Below are 18,057 nucleotides of genomic sequence, written 5' to 3'. Positions count from 1 at the left end.
ACGAAAATTAGGCTTGGGGTGGATTAATGATTGTGCATTGAACATTGACACCCCTATACAGAATTTTATTGTTGTTAACAACCATTTGATCAATAAATATGAGAGATGCCCTCACGAAAAAAAAAAAAGTACACACTTCCAAATGTAAAATAAATAAGTAACCGGGATGTAATGTATAGCATAAGGAATATAGTCAAAATATTGTAACAACTTGGTATGGTGATAGCTGGTACCTAGAATTATCATGTATATAAATGTTGAATCAATGTGTTGTACACCTGAAACTAATGTAATACTGTGTGTCAACTACCCTTCAATAAAAAATAATTATCTACAAAAAAAAAAAAGAAAACAAAATAAATGAGAGTTTTTTAAATGTTAGCTCCTCAGAAATGTCTCTGAAATTTTAGCTCCTACTACCAAATGATTAATGATACCTATTATATAAAAAGCGATAAATATATAAAGTGGAAGTCAAAACTCCTTTTCCTGGAGTATCTACTTAAAGAGAAAAAAATAACCCAAAAATAATTTAATGAGATACTTGAATAGTTCATAAAGGAGTGACCACAAAGGAACTGGAGTAATACAGAAAGATTTGACAAAGAAGGTAGAAATAACAGCAGCCCAGTTTGAAAAAGACAGATGCACCCCTATGTTTATCGCAGCATTATTTACAATAGCCAAGAAATGGAAGCAACCTAAGTGTCCATCAGTAGATGAATGGATAAAGAAGAGGTGGTACATATACACAATGGAATATTATTCAGCCATAAGAAGAAAACAAATCCTACCATTTGCAACAACATGCATGGAGCTGGAGAGGATTATGCTCAGTGAAATAAGCCAGGTGGAGAAAGACAAGTACCAAATGATTTCACTCATATGTGGAGTATAAGAACAAAGAAAAAACTGAAGAAACAAAACAGCAGCAGAATCACAGAACCCAAGAATGGACTAACAGTTACCAAAGGGAAAGGGACTGGGGAGGAGGGGTGGGAAGGGAGGGATAACAAGGGGAGGGGGGGAAAGAAAGGGGGCATTACGATTAGCATGTATAATGTGTGTGGTGGGCGGCATGGGGAGGGCTGTACAACACAGAGATGACAAGTTGTGACTCTACAGCATCTTAATACGCTTATGGACAGTGACTGTAATGGGGTTTGTGGGGGGGACTTGGTGAAGGGGAAACATAATGTTCCTCATGTAATTATAGATTAATGATACCAAAATAAAAAATGCTTCAAGACCTTTTGAACAACAATAACAACAAAAAGGTAGAAATAGAAATCCTCCTACACTGCTGGTGGGACTGCAAATTGGTGCAACTGCTGTGTAAAGTGGTATGGAGAGTCTTCAAAAAACTAAAAATAGAAATACCATTCAATCTCATAATTCCACTTCTAGGAATTTACCTGAAGAATACAAAATCCGATTCAAAAAGACATATGCACCACTATGTTTACTGCCACACTATTTGCAACAGCCAAGATATGGAAGCAACCTAAGTGTCCATCATCAAATGAATGGACAAAGAAGATTTTCTCTCTTATTTTAAACATATAAAATGGAATATTATGCATCCATAAAAAGAAAAGCCTGCCATTTGCAACAACATGGATGAACCTAGAGAGTATTATGCTTAGGGAAATAAGCCAGGTGGAGAAAGACAAATACCATATGATTTCACTTACTTGTGGAATATAAAAACAAAGCAGAACAAAAGGAGCAAACAGGAATAGACTCACAGACACTGAGAAGTGACCAGTGGTTACCAAGGGGGAGGGGGTGGGATATGTGCGGAGAGGGGGATAAAAGCGGACAATAATTTGCAATCAAGATATATGTTGGTCACGGGGACAGTAGTACAGCGTGGAGAATTTAGTCAGTGCTTCTGCAACATTTTCCTACATTCATAGATAGTAACTGCACTACAGGGGGTAAGGATTTAATAATATGGGTAACTGCTGACCTACTCTATTGTATATCTGAAAGCAACATAAGATTGTGTATCAACAATATCTGAATTAAAAAATTTTTGTAACTATGTGGGATGACAGACTTATTGTGATCATTTCACAACATATACAAATATTGAATCATTACATTGTACACTTGAAACAAACATGTTTGTTATATGTCAATTATATATCAATTTTAAAAGGCTAATATGTATAGTATTATAGAAACAGTTCTAAAAATTTTTTTAATCCATTATCACAATAGAAAAATGAATGTTATAATTTACAGATATACAACTGCCCAATAAACATAAAAAATGTTCAACCCCTAAAATAATCAATTGAATTCAAGCTGAGAGATCTTTGTGGGGTCCTAAAACAAGTACCCTTCCTCCCAACGACCCCTGCTCTGAACCAACTGAAGAAAAAGGCAAAATCAAAGACTGTGTGCATTACTATCTTATTATAGATGAGCCTGGTGGTTAGATCATAGTTTATAACAACATGACACTGATTTGCTAAGTCTGAACCCTCTACTTAGGCTGAATTCTCCACTCTGTCAGGCATGTGGGAAACTGAAGAGGCCCTAACCTACAGTGGAGGAATGTATCCCTAAACCTGCCTATAGCCACCGCTATCACCATGAAAAGGCAGAAAAATTTAGTCCAGTCCAAAATAGTCCAGACAACCCCTGAGAGAGGATCTGCAGAGATAGACCTAACCAGTCTCCCTGAAAAAGAATTCAAAATAAAAATCATAAACATGCTGATGGATCTGCAGAGAAATATGCAAGAGCTAAAGGAACAAGTACAGAGGGAGACTACAGAAATAAAACAACTCTGGAAGGACTTAAAAGCAGAATGGACAGGATGTGAGAGGCCATTAATGGAATAGAAACCAGAGAACAGGAACGCATAGAAGCTGATGCAGAGAGAGAGAAAAGGATCTACAGAAATGAAACAATATTAAGAGAACTATGTGACCAATCCAAAAGGAACAATATCTGCATTATAGGGGTACCAGAAGAAGGAGAGAGAAAAAGGGATAGAAAGTGTCTTTGAAGAAATAATTGCTGAGAACTTCCCCAAACTGGGGGAGGAAATAGTTGCTCAGACCACGGAAGCACACAGAACTCCCAACAGAAGGGACCCAAAGAGGACAACACCAGGACACATAATATTTAAAATGGCAAAGATCAAGGACAAGGACAGAGTATTAAAGGCAGCCAGAGAGAGAAAAAAGGTCACCTACAAAGGAAAACCCATCAGGCTATCATCAGACTTCTCAACAGAAACCTTACAGGCCAGAAGAGAATGGCATGATATATTTAATGCAATTCAACAGAAGGGCCTTGAACCAAGGATACTGTATCCAGCACGATTATCATTTAAATATGAAGGAGGGATTAAACAATCCCCAGACAAGCAAAAGTTGAGGGAGTCTGCCTCCCACAAACCACCTCTACAGGGTATCTTACAGGGACTGCTTGCTCTAGATGGGAGCACTCCTAAAAAGCGCACAGAACAAAACACCCAACATATGAAGAATGGAGGAGGAAGAATAAGAAGGGAGAGAAATAAAGAATCATCAGACAGTGTTTATAATAGCTCAATAAGCGAATTAAGTTAGACAGTAAGATAGTAAAGAAGTTAACCATGAACCTTTGGTAACCACAAACGTAAAGTCTGCAATGGCAATAAGTGCATATCTTTCAATAATCACCCTAAATGTAAATGGACTGAATGCAGCAGTCAAAAGACACAGAGTAACAGAATGGATACAAAAGCAAGAACCATCTATATGCTGCTTATAAGAGACTCACCTCAAACCCAAAGACATGCACAGATTAAAAGTCAAGGGATGGAAAAAGATATTTCATGCAAACAACAGGGAGAAAAAAGCAGGTGTTGCAGTACTAGTTATCAGACAAAATAGACTTCAAAACAAAGAAAGTAACAAGAGATAAAGAAAGACATTACATAATGATAAAGGGCTCAGTCCAACAAGAGGATATAACCATTATAAACATATATGCAGGCAATACAGGAGCACCAACATACATGAAATAAATACTAACAGAATTAAAGGAGGAAACAGAATGCAATGCATTCATTTTGGGAGACTTCAACACACCACTCACTCGAAAGAACAGACTCACCATACAGAAAATAAGTAAGGACACAGAGGCACTGAACAACACACTAGAACAGATGGACCTAATAGACATCTACAGAACTCTACATCTGAAAGCAACAGGATATACATTCTTCTCAAGTGCACATGGAACATTCTCCAGAATAGACCACATACTAGGCCACAAAAAGAGCCTCAGTAAATTCAAAAAGATTGAAATCCTACCAACCAACTTTTCAGACCACAAAGGCATAAAACTAGAAATAAACTGTACAAAGAAAGCAAAAAGGCTCACAAACACATGGAGGCTTAACAACACGCTCCTAAATAATCAATGGATCAATGACCAAATCAAAATGGAGATCCAGCAATATATGGAAACAAATGACAACAACAACACTAAGCCCCAACTTCTGTGGGACACAGCAAAAACAGTCTTAAGAGGAAAGTATATAGCAATCCAAGCATATTTAAAAAAGGAAGAACAATCCCAAATGAATGGTCTAATGTCACAATTATCGAAGTTGGAAAAAGAAGAACAAATGAGGCCTAAGGTCAGCAGAAGGAGGGACATAATAAAGATCAGAGAAGAAATAAATAAAATTGAGAAGAATAAAACAATAGCAAAAATCAATGAAACCAAGAGCTGGTTCTTCGAGAAAATAAACAAAATAGATAAGCCTCTAGCCAGACTTATTAAGAGAAAAAGAGAGTCAACACAAATCAACTATCAGAAACGAGAAAGGAAAAATCACGACGGACCCCACCGAAATACAAAGAATTCTTAGAGAATACTATGAAAACCTATATGCTAACAAGCTGGGAAACCTAGGAGAAATGGACAACTTCCTAGAAAAATACAACCTTCCAAGACTGACCCAAAAAGAAACAGAAAATCTAAACAGACCAATTACCAGCAATGAAATTGAAGTGGTAATCAAAAAACTACCCAAGAACAAAATCCCTGTGCCAGATGGATTTACCTCAGAATCTTATCAGACATACAGAGAATACATAATACCCATTCTCCTTAAAGTTTTCCAAAAAATAGAAGAGGAGGGAATACTCCCAAACTAATTCTACGAAGTCAACATCACCCTAATACCAAAACCAGGCAAAGACCCCACCAAAAAAGAAAACTACAGACCAATATCCCTGATGAACACAGATGCAAAAGTACTCAACAAAATATCAGCAAACCGAATTCAAAAATACATCAAAAGGATCATACACCATGACCAAGTGGGATTCATCCCAGGGATGCAGGGATGGTACAACATTCGAAAATCCATCAACATCATCCACCACATAAACAAAGAGGACAGAAACCACATGATCATCTCCATAGATGCTGAAAAAGCATTTCACAAAATTCAACATCCATTCATGATAAAAACTCTCAACAAAATGGGCATAGAGGGCAAATACCTCAACATAATAAAGGCCATATATGATAAACCCACAGCTAACATACTGAACAGCGAGAGGCTGAAAGCTTTTCCTCTGAGATCAGGAACTAGACAGGGATGCCCACTCTCCCTACTGTAATTCAACATAGTACTGGAGGTCCTATCCACGGCAATTAGACAAAACAAAGAAATACAAGGAATCCACATTGGTAAAGAAGTCAAATTGTCACTATTTGCAGATGACATGATATTGTACATAAAAAACCTTAAAGACTCCACTCCAAAACTACTAGAACTAATATTGGAATTCAGCAAAGTTGCAGGATACAAATTTAACACACAGAAATCTGTGGCTTTCCTCTACACTAACAATGAACTAATAGAGAAATCAGGAAAACAATTCCATTCTCAATAGTATCAAAAAGAATAAAATACTTAGGAATAAACCTAACCAAGGAAGTGAAAGGCCTATACCCTGAAAACTACAAGACACTCTTAAGAGAAATTAAAGAGGACACTAACAAATGGAAACTCATCCCATGCTCTTGGCTAGGAAGAATTAATATCGTCAAAATAGCCATCCTGCCCAAAGCAATATACAGATTCGATGCAATCCCTATCAAATTACCAACAGCATTCTTCAATGAACTGGAACAAGTACTTCAAAAATTCATATGGAACCACCAAAGACCCCGAATAGCCAAAGCAATCCTGAGAAGGAAAAATAAAGTGGAGGGGGATCTTGCTCCCTAACTTCAAGCTCTACTACAAAGCCACAGTAATCAAGACAATTTGGTACTGGCACAAGAACAGAGCCACAGACCAGTGGAACAGAATAGAGACTCCAAACATTAACCCAATCATATATGGTCAATTAATATATGATAAAGGAGCCATGAACTTACAATGGGGAAATGACAGTCTCTTTAACAGATGGTGCTGGCAAAACTGGACAGCTACATGTAAGAGCATGAAACTGGATCACTGTCTAACCCCATACACAAAAGTAAATTCGAAAGACCTGAATGTAAGTCATGAAACCATAAAACTCTTAGAAAAAAACATAGGCAAAAATCTGTTGGACATAAACATGAGTGACTTCTTCATGAACATATCTCCCTGGGCAAGGGAAACAAAAGCAAAAATGAACAAGTGGGACTATATCAAGCTGAAAAGCTTCTGTACAGCAAAGGACACCATCAGTAGAACAAAAAGGTATCCTACAGTATGGGAGAATATATTCATAAATGACAGATCCAATAAAGGGTTGACATCCAAAATTTATAAAGAGCTCACACACCTCAACAAACAGAAAGCAAATAATCCAATTAAAAAATGGGTAGAGGAGCTGAATAGACAGTTCTCTAAAGAAATTCAGATGGCCTACAGACACATGAAAAGATGCTTCATATCATTTAATTTGCACAGAGAAATGCAAATTAAAAACACAATGAGATATCACCTCACACCAATAAGGATGGCTGCCATCCAAGAGACAAACAACAACAAATGTTGGCGAGGTTGTGGAGAAAGGGGAACCCTCCTACACTGCTGGTGGGAATGTAAACTAGTTCAACCATTGTGGAAGGCAGTATGAAGGTTCTTCAAAAAGCTCAAAATAGAAATACCATTTGACCCAGGAATTCCACTTCTAGGAATTTACCCTAAGAATACAGCAGCCCAGTTTGATGAAGACGTACGCACCCCTATTTTTATCGCAGCACTATTCACAACAGCCACGAGATGGAAGCAAACTAAGTGTCCATCAGTAGGTAAATGGATAAAGAAGATGTGGTACATATACACAATGGAATATTATTCAGCCACAAGAAGAAAACAAACCCTACCATTTGCAACAACATGGATGGAGCTGGAGGGTATTATGCTCAGTGAAATAAGGCAGGCAGAGAAAGACAAGTACCAAATGATTTCACTCATCTGTGGAGCATAAGAACAAAGAAAAAACTGAAGGAGCAAAAACATCAGCAGACTCACAGAACCCAAGAATGGACTAACAGTTACCAAAGGGAAAGGGACTGGGGAGGATGGGTGGGAAGGGAGGGATAAGGGCGGGAAAAAGAAAGGGGACATTACAATTAGCATGTATAATGTGGGGGGGGGGGGTACGGGGTGGGCTCTACAACACAGAGAAGACAAGTAGCGATTTTACAACATCTTACTACGCTGGTGGACACTGACTGTGAAGGAGTATGTTGGGGGGACTTGGTGAAGGGGGGAGCCTAGTAAACACAATGTTCTTCATGTAATTGTAGATTAATGATACCAAATAAAAAACATAGGCTAAAATCTCTTGGACATAAACATGAGCAACTTCTTCATGAACATATCTCCCCGGGCAAGGGAAACAGAAGCAAAAATGAACAAGTGGGACTATATCAAGCTGAAAACCTTCTGTACAGCAAAGGACACCATCAATAGAACAAAAAGGTATCCTACAGAGAATATATTCATAAATGACAGATCCAATAAAGGGTTAACCTCCAAAATATACAAAGAGCTCAAGCACCTCAACAGACAAAAAGCGAACAATCCAATTAAAAAATGGGCAGAGGAGCCGAACAGACAGTTCTCCAAAGAAGAAATTCAGATGGCCAACAGACACATGAAAAGATGCTTCATATCACTAGTCATCAGGGAAATGCAAATTAAAACCACAATCAGGTATCACCTCACACCAGTAAGGATGGCCACCATCAAAAAGACAAACAACAACAAATGTTGGCTGGTGAGGTTGTGGAGAAAGGGGAACCCTCCTATACTGCTGGTGGGAATGTAAACTAGTTCCACCATTGTGGAAGGCAGTATGGAGTTTCCTCAAAAAGCTCAAAATAGAAATACCATTTGACCCAGGAAGCCCACTTTTAGGAATTTACCCTAAGAATGCAGGAGCCCAGTTTGAAAAAGACGTATGCACTCCTATGTTTATCGCTGCACTATTTACAATAGCCAAGAAATGGAAGCAACCTAAATGTCCACCAGTAGATGAATGGATAAAGAAGATGTGGTACATATACACAATGGAATATTATTCAGCCACAAAAGGAAAACAAATCCTACCATTTGCAACAACATGGATGGAGCTAGAGGGTATTATGCTCAGTGAAATAAGCCATGTGGAGAAAGACAAGTACCAAATGATGTCACTCATACGTGGAATATATAAGAACAAAGGAAAAACGGAAGGAACAAAACAGCAGCAGAATCACAGAACCCAAGAATGGACTGACAGTTACCAAAGGGAAAGGGACTGGGGAGGATGGGTGGGAAGGGAGGGAGAAGCGGGGAGGGGGGGAGGGGGCCTTACGATTAGCATGTATAATGTGGGGGGGTCACGGGGAGGACGCTGCAACACAGAGAAGACAAGTGGTGATTTTACAGTATCTTACTATGCCGATGGACAGTGACTAATGTAGTATGTTGAGGGGGACTTGCTGAAGAGGGGAGTCTAGTAAACATAATGTTCCTCATGTAATTGTAGATTAATGATACCAAAGTAAAAAATAAATAAAGGAAAAAAAAAAAAGAAAGAATGTATGCCTACACAGAAAAAGAGAAGGGTTGGGCCCCATGACAAAAAAACAACAAAAAATCACCTATATGAAAGGTACCAAAAGGTGAATGAAAGAATGAATGCTCAGAGGGAGCTCTTCCCAAAGGATTCATGGAGAATGATACAGAGATAAAGTTGGAGAAGTCTGAAGACTTTTAAAAGAACCTGACTATCAGGGCAAGGAGACAGAGCCTCACTGTGTTAGCACAAGCGGAGGCTCAAATATAGGGCAGAGTCATTCATGAGGGGCTGGAGGTAGAGGAGATCATATGCCTAAGTGGTATTTTGCCTAGAAAAGATCAGCTAAGGATTAGAAGCAGAGACCTGTTTTCAGCAGAACAACTACAGTATTTCCTAATATAATGAAGCCTAAAAGGTAGATGATTAATGTTTATGTGCCTATATTCTCTTCAAAATGAAAATGAAAATGGATTAAACGATGTGTCCATATTCCTAAAAAGGCCCTGTTGGGCCACTTTCTATTCAATGCCAACTAAGCCAAAAGTCAAATATGCAAAGTCAACCTCTGATCTTTAGTTAAGAAGTTTTTCAGTAAAGAGTTCCAAAGTGATAGCAATTAGGACTCAAAAGGAGTCAGGTGGCTGGCTAGAAACCAGATGCCTTCTGGCTAGTGTAAAACAAAAACAAAAGTGACCTCTCTCTCTCTCTCTCACACACATACACACACAGCCAGATGACCTAGAAGCAACAGCTGTCTCTATTTAACAGAGTCTCTACTCTTTCTCTAATTCAGTTTGCTAGGCATGACGGGTCCCCTTAGGGCCCAGCTCAATTCCCCCACGAAACTGGGAATCCTATGAGTGCTGCAGATTCCAAGAAAGCCAGAGCAAACTACAGAGGCTGCTCTCTAACTTCCTAAAAATATCTCAATGCCATAGAATCATCTCAGACCTTACAGAGATGACTGATCCCCAGTTCACCCAGCCTCGAGGGTCTCACAACAGAACACTGCTTTCCTTGGTGTGACTCACGGAAGGTGACTCCTGATAATCTTAATTGGTCTTACCTTTACAAACCAAGTTTAAAAATTAAAAGAAATGTTTTCTTCTCTCTAGCTCCTTGCCCATTACAGGTTATCCTGGCAACAGCTATCCTCCAGTTTACTGTATTAGCAGTTCAGCAGGAACGAAGCAGGATGCGGCATGGAAGAGAAGCTCTCCTGTGAAGACAAAGAGCACAGCGTCACAGTGTGCTCTCCTCTGGTCTGATGACAGTTGCCATTAAAGGTACCGGTTCAGGGTCTTGATCTGCACAAGAACTACACTTCAGAGGATTAAAAAGTTCCAGTTAACTGAAATTTTTTCTATACAAAAAGCAGGAAAAAAAGGCACTGTCATCCCTCCACCTCAGCTTTTATCCCATACTAAATAATAACCCAGAAATAGAGACACCATAATAGCATTATTAGTGAGTAAATAAGAAAAAATTCGCATCTTTACTTTATGAAAACGTCAATATTTTAATCCAACATAGGGTTGACTGGAAAGGCATCATACTTTAAAATATAAAAACAAACTTTAAAAGTATCTCCTTCTAAATCCCCCAAAGTAGCCCCATGTAACACATTTAAATAATCAAACTTTTTTACTAGGAAGTGTAAGCAGAACATTAAGGTCACTGAAATACTAGCTATAGCAAAATTCTGTCTCTAATGTCAATTAACAAACGCTTTTCATCAAAGGACTATAATGTGTCCTCCATGGCACTTCATTCATGACATAATACTGCAGAAAAAGACTCAAAACTAAGGATAATATACTCTAGAAACCCAGTATACATGGCATCGCAAAAAAAAAATGTTCGTTTAATGCCTTTCTTGCATAAAAGTCACACTACACTGTGATCTCAACTCAATGTTTTCCCTCAAGTAAGATTAATAGAAACAAAGGTGATTGCTTGTTAAAATAAAATGAATCAACAAAAACTGAAAAACCTAGGCTAAAATGGAAAGGAGAATATGTAATTCTGAAAACAAACATTTTATCAGTTAAGTGCTTTTTGAATATACACTTGAAGAGGTATACTTAATCATCTACATTTTTGCTTTCAGTCATAAGAACAGATCACGTACCACCACACTCAGGTACACTCCTTAGACACGATCAGCTCAGCGAGTTAGTGTAAAAAGTACTAAACATCACAGGTAGTTCTGATCTTATCTCACCAGCCAAGACCACACACTTCACTCACTCGTAGGCCAGTCAACCACAGGCTCCCAGTGGAGCTGCAGTCTCCAGTGCTGTGCATTCATCCAGGGAAGCCAAAGGAAAACACAGCTATTAACAGTGCTGGCAGCATTATGAACCCAGGTGCTTATTAAGTCATAACGAATATGCTGATATATAACCCACTTTTCTGGAAAAGGATCTTTGTTAATTGCTCACAATCTTTTCATTTAGACTGATTAGGGGAAAGAGTGGGTTTATATTACTGATGTTAAGAAACTTTTTCATTCTAAAGTTTGAAAATACAAAAAATAAGATCAAAAGATAGAAAAGACTATAGAATAGTGTACAAGTGTGGAACGGGAATTCTGGGTAAAAAGTGTATGTGGATGGTGTGGGGGAGATCATGGGGAAGACAGTGTAGCACAGAGAAGACAAGTAATGACTCTGTGGCATCTTACTACACTGATGGACAGTGACTTCAATGGGGTGTGGGGGGGACTCAATAATATGAGTGAATGTAGTAACCACATTGTTTTTTCGTGTGAAATCTTCATAAGAGTGTATATCAATAGGACCTTAATAAAAAAATGTTTTTTAAAGTGTATGTTGAACATTGAAATGCTACATTAAAAGGCCCGTGTTCATTGTTTCGTCTTGTTTTTTAAAGGCACAATCCACAAGGACAAGGAGAAGATGACCAAATGGAGGAGTGCTGAAGGGAGCAAAAGAAATACTCATTGAAAAAGAACTTAAGAGCCCTAAATCTCCTTGCCCTCTTCTGCCTCTTGCAATACAAGCAGATGACAAGAGGAAGCCAAGAAGGAAGATCTCTGAACTGGAGATCCTGGCACAGCTGGAGATGGCCTGCCACACTGAGAATAGAGGGGTTGTATGAACTGCAGAGTGAATGCCAAGACACGGGCACATCCACTGCCCCGCCACCCCAGCCAGATTCTCCTACTGGGCCCTGACATTCCCAGCCAGGCTGAAGACTGAAAGTGTCTTCTGAGTGATCTGACTGACCTCAAGAAAAACAGAACTGAGAACACTGACACTTGGACTTCCCAGAAAAAGGAGCTCAACTACTAACTCTGCCGGGAAGCTCACAGCCAAGAAGCCCCACCCATAACTGAACCCTTCAACCAACCACTCTTATTCCAGTCTTTCAGGAAAAAAACTTCCCTTGTGACCTTGCAGAACAGTTGCAAGAGCAATACAAGAGCCTTCCCCTAGATCTCCAGCCGATCATGACATCACTCTTGCTTCACCACCCCCTCCACATACAGCCCAAACATTTGAGTCACTGTAGCCATCAGTCCCTTACTCTTCAATAGTTCACTACAGATTTCATAAGAATGATATTACCTTACACAATGAGGAATTTAATATACTGATTGTTGAATATGGGTTATATAGTACATATCCTGATTCTGCTAACTGTTCTATCATGTCTCTGATGGCAACCTCCCTTCACCGCACGCAGGATTATAAATCACCTTCACTTCGTCTCATCTGAAACAGATCTTCAGCATTTCTTTGCATCTCAGTTCACTAATATCTCTGGAGAATACAGGAGTATGTATTTCTGGAAGGAATACTACATAAATGAAGTTTCTTCCCCCTAAAGTATCACACAGTCAGACAAGATGATGTCATTTGTCCCATTACTGGTGATCACTTTGATCACTTGGTTATAATGACAACTGCCATTTCTCCACTGTAAAATAACCACCTTTCCACCTTTCCCTCAGTAATTAATAAGTAATCTGTGGGAAAATATTTTGAGATTATGTTGTTAAAACACTCACACAATAGTTTTAGTACCCACTGGCAATTCTCTGAATCATTTGTTACTCTGATGGTTATAAAATCATGATTTTTTGTTAACTCTACTATTCCTTCTACATTTTCAGTTGACATTCTAACTTCTGTTAAGTATGTTCCCTTCTCCCCACTCATTCTTTAATTCATTAATGGTATGGCCTCACACATTATTTCATTTATTAATGTTATTATTTATTCGTATGCTCAAATTGTCCCTGATTTGGCCAATGGGAATCCCTTCAAACAGAATCCTATGGGCTTTTTATTTTTTGAGCACTTCCCTATTTCATGGCATAACAACATGTTCCAGATCATCTTGGACATTCTCTGCCTCAGCTTTGAAATCAGCCATTTCTCCAAGGTTCCTTCTAGTGGGGGATATTATGTAGAAATGAAATCTGAGAGCTAAATATATTTGTAAATAGTAGACAAAGCTGGGAAAGATGGGAATTTCATATGGTTTAACTGTGTGTTGTGTGTATGTATTCCTGACTTTTAAGCATGAACTAAAGCCCAGAGACTACCAGACATGTCAGGAAAGCCTCTATTCCAAAAGGTAGAGGGCAAAACAAAGAGACAAGTGCAAGTTAGAGAAAACACTACACAAGAAAAAGAGAAGTATTAATTGTTGAGACCAAAAGCTGTAACATTAGCTACTCACTAGCTGTGTGACCTAAGGCAAGTCATTTAAACTGAATCTGTTTCTTCACCTACAGAATAAAGGAGTTGGACTAAACTCAGGCCAAACTTTCTTCTTGTTTCAGTGATTTATAAACCTAATATGAAACTAAGTAATTAAAGCTTTAAATATGGTGCCAGGGCTTAGACATTAGCAAATTAAATTACAGAAAGAATTAATCAGGACTAGGTGAAAGAATAAATGGAGAGAGAAGTAAAATGGCGGGGGGTGGGGGATCTGATTTAAGCTTTTGGGTACTGTTGATGTGAAGGAGAAGTCAGGAAAGCATTGTTCAGAAAATGAAGACAAAAGAGTTCAATCCTGGCCTGGAAATAATTTAACAGACAGTATCCAAAGTATGACAAGAAACCACTGAAAGAAAGAGAATTAAACCAGAAAGAGATGTCTGCTTGAAAGTTAAAATATATAGATGATGGTGGAACGCATGAGAATGATGAACGTTTCCTCCTAAAGAATATACAGAAGCTCAAAAAAAGGGCTCAAGTACTTAATTTCTAGGGAACCTTAAGTCTTACATCACAATGAAAGGATAAAAATGAGAAAGGAGAAAGGAGCCTAGCTAGAGAGCAGATTATTGAAGGAGTGGAAGCAGTAGCATGATATCGTGGATGCTAAAGGAGGAAAAATATACATTTGCTAATAAATAATATAAAGCACAATTTAATAGTTGATGTCTTAGTCTCCTCAGACTGCTGTAACAGAATACCACAGACTGGGTAGCTTATAAGCAACAGAAATTTATCTTTCACAGTTCCAGAGACTAGAATGTCCAAGATCCCAACATCTGCAGGTTCAGTGTCTGGGGAGAACCTACCTCCAATGCAGTGGGCCACCTTCCCCGCTGTGTGGGCACACAGCGGGGAAGGGCGAGCCAATCTCTGGGGTCTCTTTTATATCCCATTCATTAGGGTCCCACCCTCACGATCTAATCACCTCCCAAAGGTCCCTCCCAGCCTCCAAATACAATCATACTGAGGATTAGGTTTCAAAATAGGAACCTTGGAAGGACACACTCAGTCCACAGCAGTTGATATCATTATCATCTCAGAGGAAATGGATCCAGAGGGTCCCCTAAAAAAGAAATTCTAGATTAAAAAAAAAAGATAATATATTTATATTTATTTTTGCCAAGTAATCTGTAGAGGAGCCACATTTTCTTCCATCATACACTCTAAGCCTATCACCAAGAGCCTCCTCTTTAATACCACTGACTCCAATTAATAAGGCCAATGAAAAGAATGTAAGAACAACATAATTATAAAAATATCAGTCAGGTATGAGGACTGGTGTTGCCTAAAACAGCAAAAGAACAGATTCGCCACTAAACAATACCTAAATATGTACTTGTTTACTCACTCACAGAACTCAAGAATAGCAAGAATGACCTGTTTACCCTTAATAAACCCTTTGTGCCAGCATTACACAAGTGCTTCTCCATCCTCTTGGGTATTATTCCTGTTTTATCATTGAGGATAATAAGAAAGGCCTGACTCCAAATAACCCTTCTATAAACAGTGATTTTTTAAAAATTCACTTTAGGAAAAAAAGCAGTTAATAATCTGTTCCCATGCTCTCATATAAATTTTTAAGATGAATTCCATGATATTCCTCACGGACGCAAATTCACAAGAGGAAGCCACAGCTAGTACCGAACATGCAAGAAAGCATTTTCTCCTTATATCATGTATCATACACAAACAACTAAAAACACCCTCTCAAGTACAGACAGGTGATATGACCCAAAGCCTGGACGCATAAAGCCAAGTAACCCTATTTCTTACTAACATCAGGAAGTCCTGAGGTAGGTCAACTCAGAGTCATTTTAATGTGGATCTTGATTCCATTTCTCCAAGTCTAAAGAAATGGAAGATAATGAGATGGGGAGGAAGATAGTTAATCTCTGTGGGGTCTTGTTCACCACTTTATCCTCAATGCCTAGCACACTGTGAATTTAAAAAAAAAATCCACAAAAATTTTGGATATGAAAATCACCAAAAATTAGCCAATAAACACTTGTAATTGGGAAAAAAAAACAAACTAAATAATTTGGGTAACTCCAGAGGCATCCTTCAATGAAAATTTAAATACATAAATGTGCTAGTAACTCTTCATCAGGTAATTTCAGAAACTCCAATCATTTTACTATAAACTATGGCAAGAACACCAAGGTTCTAACCCATTAATCAAAAACCACCTGCCAATGCAAAAAGACTACTGTTTAAAGTATACAATGACCAAGGTAAATCCACATTACCATCTTTTTAAAAGCAAAATCATGTATGTAAATTACTTTAAGTAAAAATTTTGGTACCTGATTGAATTACATCATCATTTGGCTATTTGCCCTAACGAACACTCAATTCATTGTAGTCATGCATGAACCAACCAATCTACATCTCTATTAGAATGGAGCCAAGTCATAAATCAGTAAATGAGCATCCAAAGTAAAGCCTGGAGAATCAACTCTGCTGTTTTGACAACAGTGTGCAAAGATGTAGAGCAATGATACAGACGACTACACAATCCCAATCAGCAGGCTGTACTAAGCTGGCTCACCCCAGTACACAATCAAGCTCAATTTGTTTTGATGTAAAAGCTGAAACTTCTAAAATCTAGAGTACAATAGTAACTTTTGCAGGGCATTTTAGTAACCAAATGATTAATATGTGAAACAAAAGTATACAGCCTGGAAAATGTGCTGAGCACCATGAAGGTAAACAAATGCATTTGCTGAAAACTCAACCCAAGGATGGGATTTTCAACTAGCAAAACAAGATACCTAAGAGGAACCTTCATATAGGTTCCTGATCATTGTCCTCAACAGTGGATGGCATATGAACCAAGAAAAGGCCAAAGACACAACCAGTTAGTTGTAGCACTGTTAAAAGCTCCAAGAATAAATTTATTATCCTAGTTTTAAACAGAGATCTACTTTCTAGCTGGCAGTTCTAATCATACTCAAAAGCCTTGGTCTCCACCACTAACACTTCTATAGTAATAAAAAAAAAAAATTTTTTTTTTAAGTTGAATGCTCCTGACCTGTCTAATACAGTAGCTACCTGCCACACACAGCTATTGAGTACTTGGAAGGTGGCTAGGAAGATGAAGAAACTGAATTTTCAATTTGGTTTTAATTTAAACCCAGGACATATGTACACACTGAGTACAGATAAAGATGATTACACAAAGCTCTACTGGACAGCACTGCTCCGAGTCACATTAAAAACTAAGCACAGAACAAAGCTTTGTGGCCTATAATCTTGGATGAAATAAATTCACATCTCTAGTCTTCAACCTTCTCAACCAAAAAATGTTAAAAAAAAAAAGTTCAACTAGATTGCCTCTGTGACTGTAAATAAATTAGTGCAGCATATATAAACGGTCTCCATTAGAACCACTGTGATGTAATCAAAGCCACACCACCCTCAAAAATGGCAGGTCACCTCAACCTGGGGCTGCAAGAATATCCTATGATCCCTCACACCACCAAGCCTAATGGGGGAGACTTAGAACACAGGCTCAGGCCAGTCACCCTCTGGGCAAGTAACTTCAACTCTCCTCTTACACAAAACAGCTATATTACAATCCCCATTGTTAAACTCAGAGTTCTCAAACATCAATGCTTGCTTACTTTATCAATTACTTAAACCAAGTAAAATCTGACACTTTCTTGATAGGAACTGTGGTTATTTTTAGGTGCAGTCAGGTAAACTAAAGCATGAATTCATACATGAAGCTTGTAAGATATGCCATACCCACCTTTCCTGTGATGCATGACCCACCACATATATAAAACAGGAGAGTGTCCTTGAAAAGAACCCTAACAGATCGCTGGAGAGGGCATGTAGACTAACACTTACATGAAATGTGTTAAAAGGCAGAAAGTCCAGGCAGAATAACAAGCTTAACATAGCTCTTCAAAGGCACATTTACAAATACCTTCTGCGGCCTGTATTTTCTAAACCCACTGATAGTTTTCTCAATCTTTAAAAAGGGAAAACAAGTCATTATCAAAGATCTTGATTTATACAGCATGGTAGGAAAAAAAAATTTGCTCTCTTGGAGAATAAAATATTTTACCTGATAAAGACTTTCCTTTGTATTACAATTGATTTAACCAAGCTACAACCGATTTTTACTATTACCAAAAAAATGCCAGAGTTCCCAGGAGTAGAACTGCTGGATAAAATAATGTGCATTTCTAATTAGATACATATTGCAAATGGGAGGTCAGAACTATCCATGCTCCCACTAACAATGTAAGAATGTT

The 18,057-nt window shown here is 38.2% G+C and overlaps 1 protein-coding gene across 16 annotated transcripts in view; it reads right to left on the bottom strand.

Moving 5' to 3' along the window:
• Nucleotides 1-18,057, bottom strand: part of PPP6R3 (protein phosphatase 6 regulatory subunit 3) — a 150,147-nt gene that overhangs the window by 100,126 nt on the left and 31,964 nt on the right. For 3 of the 16 annotated variants that reach the window (XM_057506682.1, XM_057506684.1, XM_057506681.1), the window contains exon 2: nt 10,102-10,254. The exons of the other annotated variants lie outside the window; for them this stretch is intronic. The gene's annotated coding sequence lies outside the window, so the exon portion shown is untranslated. The remainder of the gene's footprint in view (nt 1-10,101; nt 10,255-18,057) is intronic. 16 annotated transcript variants of the gene reach the window in all.

The sequence above is a fragment of the Manis pentadactyla genome, chromosome 9, assembly GCF_030020395.1.
Source record: "Manis pentadactyla isolate mManPen7 chromosome 9, mManPen7.hap1, whole genome shotgun sequence".
In the NCBI taxonomy this organism is placed as follows: domain Eukaryota; kingdom Metazoa; phylum Chordata; class Mammalia; order Pholidota; family Manidae; genus Manis; species Manis pentadactyla.
This window is presented reverse-complemented; position numbering and strand designations above follow the sequence as displayed.